The 21,074-nt window shown below is 41.5% G+C and overlaps 1 protein-coding gene and 1 long non-coding RNA gene across 3 annotated transcripts in view; one reads left to right on the forward strand and one right to left on the reverse strand.

The window, feature by feature from the left end:
* Nucleotides 1–21,074, forward strand: part of MYOCD (myocardin) — a 98,349-nt gene that overhangs the window by 5,299 nt on the left and 71,976 nt on the right. The gene's annotated exons all lie outside the window — the stretch shown is intronic.
* Nucleotides 367–21,074, reverse strand: part of LOC135967948 (uncharacterized) — a 34,678-nt gene continuing 13,970 nt past the window's right edge. Inside the window, exon 3 of the long non-coding RNA XR_010582288.1 lies at nucleotides 367–693. This is a non-coding gene — a long non-coding RNA (uncharacterized lncRNA). The remainder of the gene's footprint in view (nucleotides 694–21,074) is intronic.

Consider the following 21,074-nt stretch of genomic DNA (forward strand, 5'->3'; position numbering starts at 1 on the left):
GTCCATGTGTTGTTAAGCAAATTAATTAAACAAAGGCTCAATGACGATGGTGTGACAGTGTGTCATGAACCAAGGATTGTGATTAATTCAATTCTGTGTACTCAAGGTACTTTAAAAAAAAAACATATAAATTATTTAAGACCAGGAAGCGTGGCATTTGTCTTTTATCTGCTACAGCATACGACAGAAACAGTTAGCAAGATTGTGTCAAGTTGACTTGAACCAGATTGAATGTGCTCTACTCTAATTGGATTAAATTGAAGAATAACAGAAGCGCAGGGCAGAAGCAAAATGCTCCACCCAGGGTTAGAACTTTACATGCTTCAAAAAAGCCAAACCTGAATAGGAGATGTTGGAACAGACTGTTTTTCATTTCCTTTATTTTCATCTAATTAGCAAGGCTTCCAGAGCATCTAATGAATGGTGAACGGGTATCCCACATCTCTGTCCAGATCAAGGGGGAGGACCTAGCAGGTGCATTTCACAGGTCTCTGCTTTCCTGGTTCCATTCCTTCTGTCCTGTGGGCCAAGTCACAGTGGGAGCTCATCTGGGACTCTGTGATCTTGGGAACATGTTTATATTCCCAGGGCTCTCTGGGCCTCTGTTTCCACATTGGTAAGATGACTCATGGTCTTCACGTCCTCATACCTCTATGAGGGAAAGATCTTTGTAGAATTATTAAGAGCTTCTTTCTGAAAAGAAAGAAATTAGTGAACTTGTATTCACTATGTGGAAATGGATTACTACTGGATCTGGTGGCATGTGAGTTGCATGAGAGTTCTCGCTTGTGTGTGGAGTAGTTAAAAGTTTTTGATAAACACAAATAGGATTAATAAGAACAACAACAACCATTAGCCCAATAATAGTTTTGCAGCCTTATGATTTTAGCACTTTGAATTTCTATTTTATTAGGCCGATAATGCTTATATGTTTCAGAATAGCTAGTAAGTCAAGCTTTACTTAACGAGATTTGGATCATTATTCTTAGATAAAACAGAAAGAGGTGTCTAATTTTTGTTAAAATAAAATGTATCATTTATCCCCAGAAATTTAGAATAAATAAAACTGTTTTGTGACTTTTATTTTTCCAGAGCATAGCAAAAGGTTCTCTGGAACCAATGAAGGGAGAATAATGTCCTTCTTTTCTCCTGCTGCTGAGGGAAGATAAGTTCTTTCGTTTCACTATTGGAGTACTTCTCTTATGAGTACAATCCCTCTGACTGATTGATGTTTGCTGTATTCAGCTACCTTAGATCACTAGAGAAGAAGTTGAATTCAAAGTGAATTAAGCCACTGTAATATTGTAAAATGTATGTATTGGGTTCTCCTAGCTCTCACTTAGTTTGTGCAGCAATGATTAATGGATACACAGACCCTCAAATACTTAGTATATGTCTTTATCAGCAATCCCTTCTGACACCTCAGTTTGAACTACTGCATTGAGTATCCTCAACTTGTATCTCCTTCCCCTTGGCCTCTTAAGTGGTACAAAAGCATCAATCAATCAGTTAATTCTCATCAAAATGGTCAAGTAACCCCAGGCAATATCCCCATTTCACAGATGATGTGAAATGACTGGAAAATACCCCATAAACTATTTTGCCTTTTGTATTTCCGGAGACACTCTCTTTAGGAAGCCAATCTTGTTTCTTCCTGACTGGTTGCGCTGGTTTTTCAGTCCTGGGTAAAGTTCCACAAGGAACTTTTTGTTATTTGTTTGAGACTTATTGCTCTGTCTGGAGCTTCTAAAAAATGATTCCAAAAAAGTTAAATCCAGAAAATGCTGTTCAACATTAATCGAATGATAGTTCAATTGTTCTCCTCCATACATTTATCTTTATCATTTGTGTTCTCTTTCCATCCTTGTCCAGGTGCATAAAGATTTTTACAATGTGATAATCAGAGTCTATACATAAGTTTATACTCAGCCTTTTTATCAGTGTAATAGCATAAATATTTTTCAAGAGGCTACATAGCAGCATAGTTTTTGCTTTAAAGACTGTATAATATTCCCCCAAGTGAGTGTATAGTAATTTACTATACTATATTGTATTACTATAGTAATTTACTATACAATATAGTATAGTAATATAAACCTTTTCTACTTGTATTGGAAAATTAAGCCAGTTATAATCTTTATATTATAAATAACATGACTATGAAAATCTGTATGCATTGGCCGGGCGTGGTGGCTCACGCCTGTAATCCCAGCACTTTGGGAGGCCGAGACGGGTGGATCACGAGGTCAGGAGATCGAGACCATCCTGGCTAACACGGTGAAACCCCATCTCTACTAAAAAATACAAAAAAAAACTAGCCGGGCGAGGTGGCAGGCGCCTGTAGTCCCAGCTACTCTGGAGGCTGAGGCAGGAGAATGGCGTGAACCCGGGAGGCGGAGCTTGCAGTGAGCCAAGATCCGGCCACTGCACTCCAGCCTGGGCGACAGAGCGAGACTCCGTCTCAAAAAAAAAAAAAAAAAAAAAAAAAAAGAAAATCTGTATGCATAACACTACTGTGAAATCCTTCATGTAAAGAAAGAAAATATTTTCCTTCCTTTGGATTGTTTTGGAAGCTACTCATTATTTAGAGTAAATGCCTAAGTGTGGGAATAATGGATTTGAATATTTATAAGCTGTAATGATGCCTAGTGTTTTTGGAGCACTTACAATGTAACAAACTTAACTTTAGGCCTATTTCTATTTGGCGATGAATGCTTGTCCCTACTGTACAACTAACTCAGAGTAACCTTGGGTACTTACCCACTGTTGGCTGGTATCTGATGAGCCTTTCATACCTTTTCAGTAGAGATTGAACAGGAAAATGAGTAACAGTTGCCTAATGGCTTTGGAAACTTCCATGTGGTCTGCTATTTAGGGACCACCTGTTACCAAATATGACTCATGCCTCATCAAAAGGGAAGAGAAGAGGACTAGGAGTTACTGAACCTATTATCTGTGGGCATGTTTATCATCTCATTTAATCCTTACAAAAATGTGATTATTCCTATCTTAGAGATGAAGAAGCTGAGGCTCAAAGATGTTAGACAACTTGGAGGCCAGGTATAAACATGTTTGTTCCACTGTCCCATGAAGATTATCTTTATTATAACCTACAGCTCCTTTCTTTCTTGCCCCGCCCCACCCCATAACCATACACATGTACTTGACCCAGTAGATTTCATATGCCTCTTTCTGGGCTACAACTCCAGGCATATACCCAATTACTGCTATCGTCTTTGATTTCCTAAATAGTGATTTATCAAGCTAGTTGTTTCTAGTACTTAACCTATAAATTACACATGCCATTCCTACAAAGTCCCAGGGGTTTTAATAAAACTTGACTTTTTAAACCTCAGTTTATTTGAGAAAAAAAATTAAGAAATTTTTGAAAGGCAACAGCAAGAGGAGATTTGCTCTAAGACATCAAACATAGTTATAAAAGAAATATCTAACAGTTAATACCAGAAGTAAAACAATTATTATCAGTGGATCAGAATTGTGTGTATGTGCATGCATATACATATATACATTTATGGATATATGCATAGATTTAACCTCTGATAACAGTGACTGTTCAAATCTACAACAAAATAGGTAATGGATTTGTTGAGAAAATTGACTATCTCTTTGGAAATAAATACTTTGAGATATTTTATAATATACCTTAAAATAAACTCCATATGGATTAAAGAGCTAAGGAAACCTATAAAATATTAGAAGAAAACAGAGGAGAATAATTTTATCATCTCAGAGCAGGACAAGCCTTCCCAAACTTGTGGCCACGGCCAGGTTAGAAATAAAAATGGACATATTTGGTCACTTAAACATTTTGAAATTCCACAGTAAAATATCAAAATAAATTTTAAGTCAAACTGTAAATTGAAAAAAATACTTGAAAATATACATGAGACAAAATTATTAAAAGGACTTATATGAACAATAAGATTTAAAGCAAACAACCTAAGGCAACGACAATTCAAGGGGAAAAATAATCAGTCAGCACATGAAATATACTCAACTCACTAGCATTCAAGAAAATGCAAAGTGAAAGATCTAGATACGATTTTTGTTTGTTTGTTTGTTTTTGAGATGGAGTCTCACTCTGTTGCCCAGGCAGTGGTGCAGTGGTGCGATCTGGGCTCACTGCAAGCTCCGCCTCCCGGGTTCACGCCATTCTCCTGCCTCAACCTCCCAAGTAGCTGGGACTACCGGCGCCCGCCACCATGTCCGGCTAATTTTTTGTGTTTTTAGCAGAGACAGAGTCACTGTGTTAGCCAGATGGTCTCGATCTCCTGACCTCATGATCTGCTGGCCTCAGCCTCCCAAAGTGCTGGGATTACAGGCATCAGTCACCACGCCTGGACTACTACTTTTTAGAAACTTCAAATTAACAAAATTTTAAAATGTTTATAATATTAAGTATTGAATAAGCATGAAGACACAGATACACCTATCGTGTTAGTGAGCAATCCATACTGTAAAGTCTTAACAGATACAATTTTATTACAGTTTATAATGCCTAACCTAAAAAAGATGGAAACAGCATAAACGTCATCTGTAAGGGAATGAGTCATTAAATTACAATATATTCACAGTGTAGAATACAATAAAACACAATGCAAAGCAAAAATAAATGATAAAATTCTATATGAACTGATGTGAAAAGATCTCCAAAACATATACGTAATTTTTTAAAATTCAGGTTATCAAACAATCCGGCAACATATTTTCATTTATGTTTTTTAAAAAGTATTGGCTGGGCTTGGTGGCTCACACCTGTAATCGCAGCACTTTGGGAGGCCAAGGCAGGCGGATCATGAGGTCAGGGGATTGAGACCATCCTGGGTAACACGGTGAAACCCCGTCTCTACTAAAAGTACAAAAAATTAGCCCGGCATTGGTGGTGCCAGCCTGTAGTCCCAGCTACTCGGAAGGCTGAGGCAGGAGAATTAGTTGAACCCAGGAGGCGGAGGTTGCAGTGAGCCGAGATCGCACCACTGCACTCCAGCCTGGGTGACAGAGCAAGTCTCCATCTCAAAAAATAAATAAGTAAATAAATAGTATTTATATATAAGTACACAGAAAAAAAAAAGTTTCAAAGATATAAGTAGAACTGTTGATTATGGTATCCACAGATACAGACAGCCAGACCTTATCTTTCCTTTGCCATTTGCATCTTTTAAAATAAAACTGTATTCGTGTCTACCTAATTTTTAAATACGCCTAAAACATAAGAAGAAATTGACATCCTAATAGCGGTGGGGGAAAAATAGCATATCTGTAAGTCTTTAATAAAGTAGGCAAAGGCCGGGCGCGGTGGCTCACGCCTGTAATCCCAGCACTTTGGGAGGCCGAGGCGGGCGGATCACAAGGTCAGGAGATCGAGACCACGGTGAAACCCCGTCTCTACTAAAAATACAAAAAATTAGCCGGGCGCGGTTGTGGGCGCCTGTAGTCCCAGCTACTCGGGAGGCTGAGGCAGGAGAATGGCGTGAACCCGGGAGGCGGAGCTTGCAGTGAGCCGAGATCGCGCCACTGCACTCCAGCCTGGGCGACAGAGCGAGACTCCGTCTCAAAAAAATAAAAAAAATAAAAAAAAAAAAAATAAAGTAGGCAAAGATTTAAGTGAAGATTTAGAGGATGTGAACACTAAATAATATTTGATGACATATTTTAATCCTCTTACTTGATATGGAATACAATTTTAGACTTAGCACCCTCCCCCTGCACATACACACATGCACACACAGAAAGAAGACCATAAGACAGTAAAAAAAGAAATTTCTTTTAAAAGTTAAAAAACTTTAATCCCAACAAGTTGCGAATTAAAATATACCGAAGGTGCTAAAGCACACGCATGGAAAAAAAAAGCCTGGAAAGACTCATTCTCAAAATGATTAGCTCTGGGTGGTGAGATTATGAGTAATTTTTAAATTTTCTTACGTTCTTTCTTATATTCTTGATTATGATTATCCAGTATCTCCTATACAGAATATTATTTGTTTTTTAAGATATGGAGTGATGGGGAGCGGGTTAAGGATACCATATTTGCGTAGCAGCTCAATCAGGAGTTGGCTGAGTCCCTGAGAGGTTTAAGTTGTTCTCCAATTCTCATTAATCCTGGATCATGCTCACAACTCAAACTGCAACAAACTACAACAAATGAAACTTGCTTCTCAACTAAGGGACTGAAAACCCACAACTCTGCTATTAATTTTTGTTGGAAAATCTTAATGTATATCTGTGGTATAGGTATGCCATCTGACTGACTTGGTTTCAAATCCTGGCCTCCATCCTTATTGGTCGTATGATATGAACTCGAGTGCATGCCTTCAAGCTCTCAATCTTCTACTTTTCTATGTGTAAATGTGGAAACAAGAATGCCTCCTTCATTGGAAATCTTGGAGGCTTTAGTGGAAAAGTATATAAAAAGTGCTTGACATAGTGCAGGGATGTGCTGATGTACTCGATAAATGGTAGCAATTTTATCCACACATGAATATTAATTATATTTTAATTCACACTATGCAGCCATAAAAAAGAACGAGATCATGTTCTTTGCAGGGACATGAATGGAGCTGGAGGCCATTTTCTTTAGCAAACTAATGCAAGAACAGACAACCAGATACCACATGTTCTCACTTACAAGTGGGAGCTCAATGATGAGAACACATGGACCCACAGAGGGGAACGACACATACTGGGGCCTGTTGGAGGGTGGAGGGTGGGAGGAGGGAGAGGATCAGAAAAAATAACTAATGGGTACTAGGCTTAATACCTCGGTGATGAAATAATCTGTACAACAAACCCCCATGACACACATTTACCTATGTAACAAACCTGCACATCCTGCACACGTGCCCCTAAACTTAAAAGTTAAAAAAACTGTATATTATCAATGTTTATATCAATATGCTATGATATGTTAATTTACAATGTTTTAAAATGATTTGTTATAATAAGATATCATATTGATTCTAAATTAACAACGACCAGCCTCTCATGAATTTCTCTTAAGATTCGCTGCCCGGCCGGGCGCGGTGGCTCAAGCCTGTAATCCCAGCACTTTGGGAGGCCGAGACGGGCGGATCACGAGGTCAGGAGATCGAAACCATCATGGCTAACGCGGTGAAACCCCGTCTCTACTAAAAAATACAAAAAACTAGCTGGGCGAGGTGGCGGGCGCCTGTAGTCCCAGCTACTCGGGAGGCTGAGGCAGGAGAATGGTGTGAACCCGGGAGGCGGAGCTTGCAGTGAGCTGAGATCCGGCCACTGCACTCCAGCCTGGGCGACAAAGCTAGACTCCATCTCAAAAAAAAAAAAAAAAAAAGATTCGCTGCCCAGTTATTATCATTTCTCTTTCTTTCTTTCTTTCTTTTTTTTTTTGAGATGGAGTCTCACTCTGTCCCCAGGCTGGAGTGCAGTGGCACTATCTCGGCTCACTGCAACCTCTGCCTCGCAGGTTCCAGCGATTCTCCTGCCTCAGCCTCCCTAGTAGCTGGGATTACAGGCACGCACCACCATGTCCGGCTAAGTTTTGTATTTTTAGTAGAGGCGGGGTTTCACCGTGTTGGCCAGGATGGTCTCCATCTCCTGACCTCGTGATTTGCCTGCCTCAGCCTCCCAAAGTGCTGATATTACAGGCATGTGCCACCGTGCCCAGCCTATCATTTCTTTTTACCCTAGATTGTGCTTAAGAGTTATGAAGGTAATTATTGTTGTTATATAACTTATATTGTATTTTGCAAAGTGTTTTATGTATCTATCATCACTTATTTTTTTTCCTTTCCAAAAAAAAACTGAAAAGGCATAATAATTATACTTATTCTCCAGTGAGGTGTGGTTTTTATTCTGGATCTGGTCCTTTGATGCCTCTGAAGACAGTGCCAAGCCTTGTCTGGGTCTCAGCAAGATCGCTACATGCTATGAGGACCAGCAAAGGCTCATGGCTGAGCCCAGATCCTCTTCTCTGATAATTGAGAATGCTGTTCTGTCTAAATATAAAACCAAAGAGAGAGAGCTGGAGAGAGATCTAGAGAACAAAGTTTTGAGGATAGACAGCTGGGGGCAGGCTTCCAAATTATAGCACCTCATATTTCTTTGATGTATTCAAAAAAGATCATATTCATTAATATTTTTATTTATTTATTATTATTATTATTATTTGAGACTGAGTCTCACTCTGTCACCCAGGCTGGAGTGCACGATCTCGACTCACTGCAAGCTCTGCCTCCCGAATTCACGCCATTCCCCTGCCTCAGCCTCCCGAGTAGCTGGGATTACAGGCACGCGTCGCCATGCCTAGCTAATGTTTGGTTTGTTGTTGTTGTTGTTGTTGTTGTTTGAGATGGAGTCTCTCTCTGTTGCCCAAACTGGAGTGCAGTGGCGCCATCTCGGCTCACTGCAAGCTCTGCTTCCCGGGTTCAGGCCATTCTCCTGCCTCAGCCTCCCAAGTAGCTGGGACTACAGGCGCCCACCACCACGCCCCGCTAATTTTTTGTATTTTTTTAGTAGAGACGGGGTTTCACCGTGTTAGCCAGGATGGTCTCGATCTCCTGACCTCATGATATTTTTCTACCAATTCTGTAAGATTACAAGTTTGATTGTACACATGAGGTTACTGAGTTTCCAGAGACATTAAGAAATTGGCCCAAGGTCACCCAGTAGATTCAGACCTAGAACTCTCATCTCAGGGCTTACAAAATCAAATTTACCACATGGTCCCCCAGAGAAATGGGCAGCCCAGGGGAATATGGTCTTTTCAGATAGGCAGATGCCTGGCATTTAACCCATTTCCTCTCTCAACCTCACAGTCCGTCTGCTTAAAGCTTTTTTTATTTATTTTTTATTTTTTTTAAACATGGTAGCCATCTGCACTGGCTTCAAGATTGAAAGAATGAGATGAGAAGGAGAGATGGAAAATTCAGCAAGTGTAACTCAGGGTTGGCTGGGAGAGGAGGACAGAATGAGGCATAGGGATAGCAAAGGAATCCTTGGCTTAGTAGAAATGCAGCCTTCACAAAGGATTGTGTTCTTTTTTTTTTTTTTTTTTTTTTTTTTTGAGACGGAGTCTCATGCTGTTGCCCAGGCTGGAGTGCAGTGGCGCGATCTCGGCTCACTGCAAGCTCCGCCTCCTGGGTTCAGGCCATTCTCCTGCCTCAGCCTCCCGAGTAGCTGGGACTACAGGCGCCCGCCACCGCGCCCGGCTAATTTTTTGTATCTTTAGTAGAGACGGGATTTCACTGTGGTCTCGATCTCCTGACCTTGTGATCCGCCCGCCTCGGCCTCCCAAAGTGCTGGGATTACAGGCGTGAGCCACCGCGCCCGGCCAGGATTGTGTTCTTAACACATAGATTAGAACCTGGCACAAGAGAACGTCCCAGAGACAGAAAGTATTCTCAAGCGTCATGTTTCGTTGTTTCAAAACCTCGTGTCTAACAGTAGAGCCAGGATTATTTTCTAACATTTAAAGAATGGTTCATAGACCTATATTTAGATATATGTACAAGCATATGTTTGTATATGATATGTAACATATAGATAGTATGAGAGAGTTAAAGATTTATCTTTGAACATGCTCTTTGCAATGATATATATGCTACAGTAAAACTGAGGGAAAACTGGAGATGCTTAACAAAAAGAAAACATTTAAATACATCAAAAATGGGATTTACCATGTGCATTAAATATGGTGTTTTCAAAGGATCATGAGATGCAAAGCTGTTTACAATGCAAGAAGGAGGTTTCAGAGTTGCATGTGATACGATCCCAATTCTTGAGAACTTGTAGGGTAGGTAGGTGCCCTTTTATATGTATGTTCAGGCATATGAATCAGAAGAAAAAAGGCAAAGTATTAGCAGATGCTGCTTATCGCTGCAGACTTGAATTCCTATTAATTTTGCCTTTCATCCTGAAACTTTTATACATTTTTCAAATTTTCTATAATGAACATGCACTTGTTTTATAGTCAGAAAAGGTAATATATGCTTTAAACGCTATAATAGAATAGTATATATCACAAGCTTAACTTAGGCTCTCAAAAGAACTTAAACCTATATTCAAGAACCACAGCCCCATGGAATGAAGACTCTTTATTTTAGAAGAACTGCTTTGCCTCATAAAATACACCCTTTCTTCCAAACTCTAATTCCCCTAACTCTTATTCAGCTACTTAGTGGATACCCACAGTTAACCTCATTAATCTTCATATGGTAATTTACTAGGGCTAACGGGCTCTTAATTTGACCACTATAATTACCCTAGAGGTGAGTATAATGATGTCCCTCTTACAGGGATGGGAAACTAAGGTACAGAAAGGGGAATGACCTGCCCAAATTTACACATACAGTATGGTGAAGCAGCACTTGAACTCAGATCTCCTGGCACTAAATCTTGTGGCCTCTCTCAATGAACAAGTGAACACCAGAAGGCGTAAATCTGAGTCCCTTTGTCTCAGGCATCTCTGCAGCAATAGCTTTCAAGGAACGCGGGTCAAATGGCAGGTCCTTTTCCCGAAGGCCCCTCCCGCCGGCCCCAGGCGTGTGTGCACGCTGTCTGCTTAATTCGCTCATGGCTCTGTGCCACAGAATACATAAACAAGTGGGGAAAGCCTCAGAGAGGAATCTTGGTGCCCAAATGGAGCAATTTGTCTTCTGCAATTATTGTTTGAAATTGTTTATGTCAGTTGCCGAGTTTCTGTTCTGTACTTCAGGGACCTGTTTGTGATGGAAGGAAAATTTCCCCGCCACGGAACAGCCATGCTAGCTGGACACTTGAAGTGACAGTGTTGTCAGCTGCTTCCCAGTCCTCCCTGACTTAGAGAGGGGTTTGATGAGGTTCCCTACACCCCAACAGAGCACCCCAGGGACTCTCTGATGCTCACATGCCTGCTGTATGTGCTAACTAATTTAATCCTCACAACAATCCTGTAAGGAGGTACTGTTGTTTCAGTCCTCCCATCCATAGAAGAAGAAACCAAGCCCCCAGCACTGAAGGAACTGTCACAAAATCCCATGCCTTGTAAATGGAAAAGCTGGGGCTTGGTCTCACGCACCTTTGGTTTGTAAGTCCATGCTTGTGACTGCTACCCTGTACTGCTTCTCACAAGCACCCAAACCAGTCAGAGCTGGCTTGAGCCATCTGACTTTGCCATCCCATCCTCCCGGTGAGCATGTGAACTGTGAATTCTGCCCTCTAAGTGACATCATAAGCCCCGAGGCATTTCCACTTGAGGTTTTTGTTCCCTATTCCTCTAGTGTCTTGAGTTATTTTAACATGAAAGCCTCAAGCTCACAAACCTGGCAGCTTTGTGAGTGAGAGAGAATTCCTTTTGAGGCATGAATTAGTCTTCTTCAAATGTTTTGACAAGCTGAGAGTGTGGTGCTTAGGGAAAGAATAGCTTCGCAGTGTTCGTGTGAACAGACACCTTGCTAAAACAACTTGAGCCCATGCATGAGGCTCAATCATTGAAATCACAAATCACTGCATGGTCATTCTGAGACCAAGCGTTTTGGCTTTCAGTATTCTCTTGGTTTTGACTCGCCAAATGCCCAGCACTAGATGCTGGCCTGAATTCACGTCTCTTAATCTCCCTAAAGGAAGCACAGCCAGGACATCCCTTAGGATGAAGAAAGAACAGTGTGTGCCTGGTCTCAGCCCCCCTGCTTGAGTGCTCTCCTGTAAGGGTCACTGAGGCCAGCCCAGCACCCGCCAGAGCACACCTTGTTCCTTGAGACCATCAAAGGCTACCTCAGTGACCTGATCATCATTTTCACCTCCTCCTCTCTGGGTACTCCCTGCAGTAGATGAGCAGACAGTCGGGCCTATGTTATTCTTGGTCAGTGAATACAACCAACAACAGCACGCAGGGCAACATTTGGCTAGGGAACAGTTATCATCGGTACCTGGAATCAGAAGGCAAGGAGCAGAGTGTACTCAGGCATTAGCACTCCACACAAAAATAATCCCTGGCTCTCAGCCTTGTTTGGGAAACGTGGCCAGAATTGGGGCAAGACCGATGCGGATAACCAGGTCTCTCATTTCACCGTCTCCCAGCATTCTGTCAGCCACCCTCTTCATTTTACCGGGAAATTCGATGCTTCTGTATGCCAAGGAGGAACATGTCAGACCCACAGGTGACACGGGCCACTGGTGGGGAAGAGTGGCTTTGTCCTAGAGTCGGATAATGCCAGGCAAAGAAAAGAATTTGGTGGTGAACCACACATAGGAAGAGAACAGGAGAGTTGTATCTATGATATGTGCCACACAGTATCAGCTTCCAGCTCTGGAGGAGACCAGAAGCCTCTGATGGTGGTCCTGCTTGTTACTTTCCAGGAAGTTATCCATTCATCAGTCAACAGCTTTCCCAAAGACCTATGCCTGGTAGTGTCCTTGAAGGCAATAATGTCAAGGTCAAAGATTACATATGAAGATGCTTCCAACTAAACCTGGGGTAGGATTCAACAGAAAAGGGAAGGTAAAAGACTAAATTATAAACAGGTACCACTGTCCTTTTCGTGGAGAGAGTTTTCAGTGGGCTCATGCTCTGTTGTATCCAGGGTTTGTGATCTTGACCTGGCATCTTATGGAGAGGATGCAACATAAATAGCCATTCAAGCTACTGTTCACCACCTGCTTAACTGAGATCCTATGTATGATAACTGCCACGTGCATTCTGTCAGGAGTGTACGTTCTGCTCACTTTTACAAACGTGCATCCATATACCCAGAAATCTTTGATTGGTAGAACAGGATTTATTTTTTATTTTTTTTGAGACGGAGTCTCGCTCTGTCGCCCAGGCTGGAGTGCAGTGGCCGGGTCTCAGCTCACTGCAAGCTCTGCCTCCTGGGTTCACACCATTCTCCTGCCTCAGCCTCCCGAGTAGCTGGGACTACAGGCGCCCGCCACCACGCCCAGCTAGTTTTTTGTATTTTTTAGTAGAGACGGGGTTTCACCGTGTTAGCCAGGATGGTCTCGATCTCCTGACCTCGTGATCCGCCTGTCTCGGCCTCCCAAAGTGCTGGGATTACAGGCTTGAGCCCCCGCGCCCGACCTGTAGAACAGGATTTAGAAGTAGATCTCAAAGCTTTACCTGGCTGTGCTGACAGCCTTCTGCCACCACAGGTTGCCCCTCTTCAACAATGATCATATGGAGCCTCTTGGTTTGCAAATAATAGAGAATCAAACACTAGAAACCCTGAACAAGCTTAAGCAAAAAGGAACACTTATTATAAACAAACCGGGGTGTCTCATCAAACTGAACGACAGAAATGTGTTTGCGACTTGGGTGGAAATAAGCTGCAGTTGGGGATTTGAACACTTTCAGGCCACTTTCTTGGCTGTCTTCTATGCTCCGTCTTCTCCCGCAATATAGGCTGGCTTTGTTTCTCAATTCACATGGGTGAAAATGGCCACCTCCGACTGCTATTGAATTTTCTCTTTCAGCCCCATTTCCAAAATTCCTAGGGAGAAGCTCAGTCTGGCTGGGGGGATGCCCATCCTCAGAACAAAAACTGGGACTAGGAAGAGAGACAAAAACTGTGTGGATGGCAGAGGAGAAAAGCATTTCCTATTAAACGCAGTGGAAAACCATTTCAGACGAGAATGAAAGAGACTCTGGCTTCCCCTCCTTTCTTTCTTTTGTCACTGCCACCAACAACTTTACCGTCAGTACCTGTCTCTCCCCGTCTTCCTCTGTCAGTTTCTCTCTCTCTCTCTCTCCCCCTCTCTCTCCCCCACCCCGCCCTGCTCCTTCTCTCTCTCTCTCTCTCATTCTTTCTCTCTTATCAGGCCTGTCAAGTCTTTTGGGAATGAAAATTACTCACACATACACAGACACACACACATACACACACAAGCTGTTGTTAGGTAGAACTGGAAGGAGGCAAATTAAATGCGATGGGCCTGACGACTCCATTTATTTATTTGTTTAAGTTTTCTGAGAGAAAAGGCCAGAAAAGCCTTCCCTAATTCCCAAACTACGCGAAGCTCCTGGCATGACACTCCCCAAATTGTAATTATTTAACATCTTTCTACCTCCCTAGGCTGTAATCTCTCCATAGGCAAAACTTGTGACAGTTTTATTCATAGCTGGATCCCTCATGTCTAAGAGAGTGTTTGGACATACAGTACGTGATCAGTAAATATTGAATGAATGAAACGAATGAATGGAGAAATGAATGACATTAGCGTGTTCACCTTACTGGCAAATTCCCAGATGAAGACGTTACTTCAAAGGCTCCTGGGGGCCCCACCAGTTTGGCTACCAATAATCATAGTAATAGTGCTTTTGGTTTTTTTCAAAAGTCTGATCAAAGAGCGTGTCATATAAGTGAGTTTAATTCGCATCTCTCTCTTTCTCTCATCCTCTCTCTCTCTCTCTCCATTTTTCATTAATTTATTATTAAGACATAGCAATTCTTTTTTCCCACTTGTTTCTCAAAGTTGCCTCTTTGTTTTATTCCCAAGTGGACTTTCTTGCCTTATCCATGGATCATAATGAGAGTCTCTAAACCAACCCTGTCTCTTCCCATCATCCTCGCATCAGATGAGTCCTCCTAAAATGTCAGCCTTACTGAATTACTCTGCTGCTCAAAAAAAATTGCCAGTGTAGCCCGCTTTCTACAGGATAAAGTACGAAGTAGCATCCATGGCTCTCTGTTTCTGAATTCCTAACTCCTGTTACAGTGTTATCTCTTAGCACTCCCGAATAGAAACATTTTCCTTGAATCAGGCAATGTCTAGAGGAACACTACATATTTTATGGAGCCCTGTGCAAAATGACAGTGCAGGATCCCTTGTTCGAAAATGATTAAGAATTTCACAACGGTGACCGAGCGCGGTGGCTCACGCCTGTAATCCCAGCACTTTGGGAGGCCGAGGTGGGTGGAGGACGAGGTCAGGAATTCAAGACCAGCCTGGCCAACATAGTGAAACCCCGTCTCTACTAAAACATACAAAAATTATCCGGGCATGGTGGCACGTGCCAGTAGTCCCAGCTACTCGGGAGGCTGAGGCAGGATAATCGCTTGAACTGGGGAGGCGGAGGTTGCAGTGAGCCTAGATGGCACCACTTCACTCCAGCTAGGGAAACAGAGTGAGAATTCGTCTCAAAAAAAAAAAAGAATTTCACAATGGTGATAGCACCTCATCAAACCAAACACAGGGTCCTTCTAAAAATAGGACTCAGTCACAGCACAAGTTATATGCTTATGAAGCCAGCCCCGGGTAGGAAGTGCCATGTTTATTTCAGATTTAAGATTGTATTCATTTTGGGCCAGGCATAGTGGCTCATGCCTGTAATCCCGGCACTTTGGGAGGCCGTCAGGTGGATAACTTGAGGTCAGGAGTTCGAGACTAGCCTGGCCAACATGGTGAAACCCCATCTCTATTAAAAATAGAAAAAATATTAGCCAGACATGGTAGCACACGCCTGTAATCCCAGCTACTTGGGAGGCCAAGGCACAAGAAATGCTTAAACCCAAGAGACAGAGGTTGGCAGTGAGCCAGGATCACACTACTGCACTCCAGTCTGGGTGACAGAGTAAGACCCTGTCTCAACAAAAAAAAAAAGCAGGGGGTCTGGGTGCGGTGGCTCACGCCTGTAATCCCAGCAATCTGGGAGGCCGAGGTCGGTGGATCACTTGAGGTCAGGAGTTCAAGACCAGCCTGGGCAACAGGGTGAAACCCGGTCTGTACTAAAAATACAAAAGATTAGCCAGGTGTGGTGGTGCATGCCTGTAATACCAGCTACTCAGGAGGCTGAGGCAGGAGAATCACTTGAACCCAGGAGGCGGAGGTTGCGGTGAGCCGAGATCATGCCACTGCACGCCATCCTGGGAGACAGATTGAGACTGGCTTAAAAAAAAAAAAAGTTTTATTTATTTTATTTTGTTGGTCAAGAATACCCTTTTTGCATCTTACCCATAAATTTCTCACTTGAAGAGTTAAAGGTTCAGTTCTTCTGCCCTTGGTAGCCTTCTACATATATGGATTATTTAAGAACATGTTGCCTAACACTTGGTTTAGTTAACTCAAGCGTGTGTATCTTTTTCTTCATCAGAGTATTTATGACTTAAATTGCTTTGTATAATTCCTGGTGCTTAGAGGTACCTCAACAGATAGCAAGGAATTATTCAATACTATTTGAGAACTTGAATTGGAAGATACACACACGAATGCATGAGCACCAGGCTGGCCTTACCTTACCCAAAGCCTTCTGGAGTCACCATAGAAGTAATAGCTGTTCTAGTTGACATTTCCCTCTCAAGCATCACTTTGAGACCCTGCATTTCACCTTAACCTCTTAGACCCCGTGGTGAGATATGCTTTACAATCTTGCAGCCTTTTCCTGTCCTTTGAACATAACACTAAGAACTATTACAAGACATACTGTAATCTCATGGGAAAAACTTGAGATTAAGAGGAATCTCAGAACCGTGAATTTGGAGACTTACAAAAACAGACCTTGGTCAAAAATGAAGCCAAATGTCATGAAATATTAGCCCTCCAAGGAGCCTTTGACCTCATCAACTCATCTCTTTTGCTTTACAGAGGAGGAAACTGAAGCTGCAGAGGTGTCTCGGCCAAGGTCATATGGCTATTTAGTGGGTGGATCAAGGGCTCTTCTCCCAAGTTCTTGTGTGACTTGCAAGACAGCCTGCCGATGTATCAGGGCAGATAGAACTTTGGGTCAACTTCTAGTCAACGCTTGTAGGTATTTCACCTCTGTGCAAGGCAGGAATTGAATGTAGGCCCAGTTTTCTTTTTAAGGCACTTTAATTTTTCACAAAATTCTGGAATTTGGCATCTAACTGTACAACACTCAAGTTATAAAGAAGGTTTCCATTTAGACACAGGGCTTATCGTATCTGCAGAACATGGACACAGTCTAGAGGCATGGGAGTACAAGCAGCATCATGGATCTGATGAAATGATAGCTCTTGTAGTTGCCAAGGGCACTGGTTGCTAGGCAGGGTACAGAAGAGTCTAACAGTAGCCAAGAGTCCATTGTAAGAAAAGGTGCTGCAGAAGTGGCAAAAGCCCACCACCATCTGCTGATGGAAAAGGAAGGCTTCCCTCTCTGCTGTTGCCAAGGGAGCTGGCTCTCTCCTGGATTTGAGAGCTTTCCAGTGCTCTGGAGCCTTCAGTATCCTGCAAGGAAGCTTCAAAGGACCCAGATGGGTTGGGAGAAACAGCCATGTTGGTGTAATGGCACTGTAATCTACACCCGCTCTTTGCTCCTGAATAAAATCGTTCATCTATTCCCAAGTAATATCTCATAGGAGGTTTGAGATTTTTAGAACCAAATCGTAAAAATAACATACTGAAGTTGGAAGGCGTTTAGGGGACCATGCAAACCAATGATTTGAAAACTCTGCTTCATAGAGTTTTAACATTTTGGGAGAGGTTTTGCTTTTGTTGTTCACCTCCATGCTATTTTTTTTTTCTTTCCATGTAAGATTTTTAGTTAAAAAACACTCCACTTTCGGTAATACGTTTTTAAAAATTTGAAACCACCTAATTCTAACTAAGTCCTTCCCTTCGTGAGTAAAGAGTCTGGAGCCCAGAGAGATGAATTTCTTGCATTATTATTATTTTGATGTGTTGCTAGAAAAAGACACGTGGGTTTACTCAGTAAATTCTGGGGGGTTATTTTCACCTTCCCACATAGTCAAGGCAGAGCCATTCCTAGAGGGACTAGAATTCGTGGAACATTTAGAAGAAATAGAGGAAGATGACTTTGTGGGTGAGGGATGTATGGCTGGAACAGTGAGTCCTCATCTTTTAATTTTTTTATTGGTCACGCTTTTGAAATAAATGTTTATTTTTTCTTTCCCCAAAGGATAACTTATTAAGTATACAATAAACAGAAACCATTTTATCATTTCGTTAAAAGTTTAAATATAAATTAACTTATGTTCAAAAAAAAATATCTGGTCAAACCATGTATTCTGTGTTCTTTTAGAAAACACAACCATTCTTTGGGGCTGAAGAGGTCGCGGCAAGTAGGGGGCAAAAGTAGGTCAAGCAAGGCTAGGGGGAATTTACTTAAGATAAATGGAGTAGTTGGGTAGGCAAAAACCAAATAGTCAGTGGAGAGGGGGTAGAAAGAAAATCAATCACATTTGAATAATACGATGGTGTTAAGGAAGCAGTGTATCCATGGCAACATGGGAGAAGAAATGGGTAAGGATGATGCTCTTAGCAAGGATGATTTCTTTGAGTGGATGAAACAGAAGATTAACGCACAGATTCCAGTAACTTCTCTGTGATTCTTTGGATAATAAAACTTCATGGGCCCATATTGTATACTGAATGGAAAATGGACAAGAACTAATGATTCCCAAAGAGTTGAGATGCACTAAGATACCTAGTGTTATTGGTTTGGGACAACAGTGTTGCTGAAAGCATTGGAAAGTCTCCTACACCCAATGGAGGATAAGGCAGCTGTTCTCCACCTTGAATGTCAACAGGAGGCTTCTGGGTTTCAGTTGACCCCCCAGCTTTGTCAGTACAACCTGAACTGAAGCATGGATGTGCAATTACCCTGCTTATTAGAGCAGAACAGATCACTTATAGGAATGATCCTGGGCCCCGCTTTGCTGCTTCCAAATTATCTAAACAGTTGAGCAGATAGCCAGATTCATTCTGAAACTCTTACAGCAAATCATTTATGTTAAAAAATGTTTAGTTTCTTCCTTCCTTTCCTTCCTTCCATCTCATTCCTTCCTTCCATCTTCTTCCTTCCTTCCTTCCATCTTCATCTTTCCTTCCTTCCATCTTCTTCTTTCCTTCCTTCCACCTCCTTCCTTCCTTTCATCTCCTTCCTTCCTCCCATCTCCTCCCTTCCTCCCATCTCCTTCCTTCCATCTCCTTCCTTCTTTCCATCTCCTTCCTTCTTTCCATCTCCTTCCTTCCTTCCTTCTCTCCTCCCTTCCTTATTTTCTTCCATCTGCTTCCTTTCTTTCTCTCCTTCAGTCCTTTGCTGCCTCCCTCCCCCCCTCTTTCTGTCTTTCCTTCTTTCCTTCCTTCCTTTCTTTCCCTTCCTCCCTTCCTTCCTTCCTTCCTTCCTTCCTTCCTTCCTTCCTTCCAGATCATTTCCGTCTTGGGCCCTGGGTGGCAATCCATGATGTGGGCAAAAGTATTGCCTTACAAATCAGAGTTCTGCTAGGACACTTGGCCTATTTCTTGTTTCCCTTCTGGAGCAAGGCCTAGTGTATCCCTGGTTGAACACATCTTTCATTTTCTATTAAATACATGTGAATTAATTAGTTGTTGTCAGTGGAATAGATATTCACACCCATGTACACACACACATGCATACCTTGTTCTTAAAATTACAGAATAAACTTGGTTTTCCTATTCCCATTATCTTTTTTTATTTCTTCTTCTTTCTACCCTTTCCCTTATCCTTGCTTTGTCTTCTTTTGTCTGCTCCTTTCTTCGCTAAAATCCTCAGTACATTTAGAATTGACTCACACTCAGATTTAATCAGATGAAATTTTCCTACCTGCTGCACATGAACACTTACAGGAATACATAGCACTACTATCAGAATCTCATATATTACTTCTATTGCTGGTATAGGTATAATTTTTGGTCTCTTGAAATCTTGTAACTTCTTGGAAATAATCCTGAAGCCTTGATTTTGGAACTTAGACTCCCACACCGTATAAAGTATATATTTTGTCAGATATAAACCTAGTCTGACACCAAACAAAACAAAATATTTAGGTCAGGATATAAAGAAAAAGTAGAGACAGATTTGATGTTATATAAGCATATATTATATGACAAACAATATATCTAAAATCCATTGGATATAGAAGTGAATGATATTAGAACAACTAATTAACAAGTTGAGGCCAGGCACAGTGGGTCACACCTGTGATCCCAGCACTTTGGGAGTTTGAGGCAGGAGGATCACTTAAGGTCAGGAGGTCAAGACCAGCCTGGCCAACATGGTGAAACCCCATCTCTACTAAAATACAAAAATTAGCCGGGCATGGTGGCAGGCAACTGTAATCCCAGCTACTCAGGAGGCTGAGGCAGGAGAATCGCTTGAACCCGGGAGGCAAATGTTGCAGTGGGCCGAGATCACACCACTGCACTCCAGCCTGAGCAAGACTCAGTCTCAAAAAAAAATTTTGAAAAAATAATTAGAGCCTTTTGTAACACTATACACTAAAATTAATTCCAGATGCACTGGAAAGTTAAATGCAAATGTAAAAACCAAAATATAAATATATAAGAACATTTCAGTGATACATAATCTGGAGATGGAGAAGGTCTAAGTATACATCAAAGATAGAACTCATAAAAGAATATTCTAAGGGATTGCATATAGAGATGTTAAATGCCAAAAATCATCACAAGATTGAAAGGCAAACTAAAAAAAACCAGTGGAAATTTACAACATCGATGACTGACTATGTTTAATGTACTTCAGATATAAATAGATATCCCAAGTCTATAAGGAAAAAAAAATCCCAGTGGAAAATCTGTCAAAGAATGTTATCAGACAGTTTGCAAAAGAAAAGATACTAATAGTAAAAAAATCTAAGAAAACATGTTTGACTCATTAAAAAGCATGATGAGATACCATTGTTACTTATCAGATTAGCAAAGCTTTTTTCTTCTTCTTCAGTAGCATCAACCACTGTTAACAAGGTTGTAGTGAAGTTAAGGCACTCCCATAGTCCTGGTAAGAGTGCAAAATGACTCATCTTTACTGAAGGAAAGAAAATTAAGTTTACAGTCAAAAGGGATTAACTGGATATTGAAGCATAATGAAATACTATGTGGCCATAAAAAATGAGAGTTCATGTATACATAACCACACAAAAAGTAAGAATATATTGGAAAAAAATGGAAAAGCAAGGCACAAAATAGTATAAAAACATGGTCTCACTTTTGCATGTAGCGTATTTGCTTATTTCTATTTCTCAAACGTACTTTTTTCTCAGAATTTCCTGGAATGTTTGTGAAAATGTATTCCCAGTCTACCCCAGACGTACTAGGCAATAGTCTCCAGGAAGGGGACCAGGGGAATTTGTGTTTCTCAAGTCTCCCCA

Source organism: Macaca fascicularis, chromosome 16, assembly GCF_037993035.2.
Source record: "Macaca fascicularis isolate 582-1 chromosome 16, T2T-MFA8v1.1".
In the NCBI taxonomy this organism is placed as follows: Eukaryota; Metazoa; Chordata; class Mammalia; order Primates; family Cercopithecidae; genus Macaca; species Macaca fascicularis.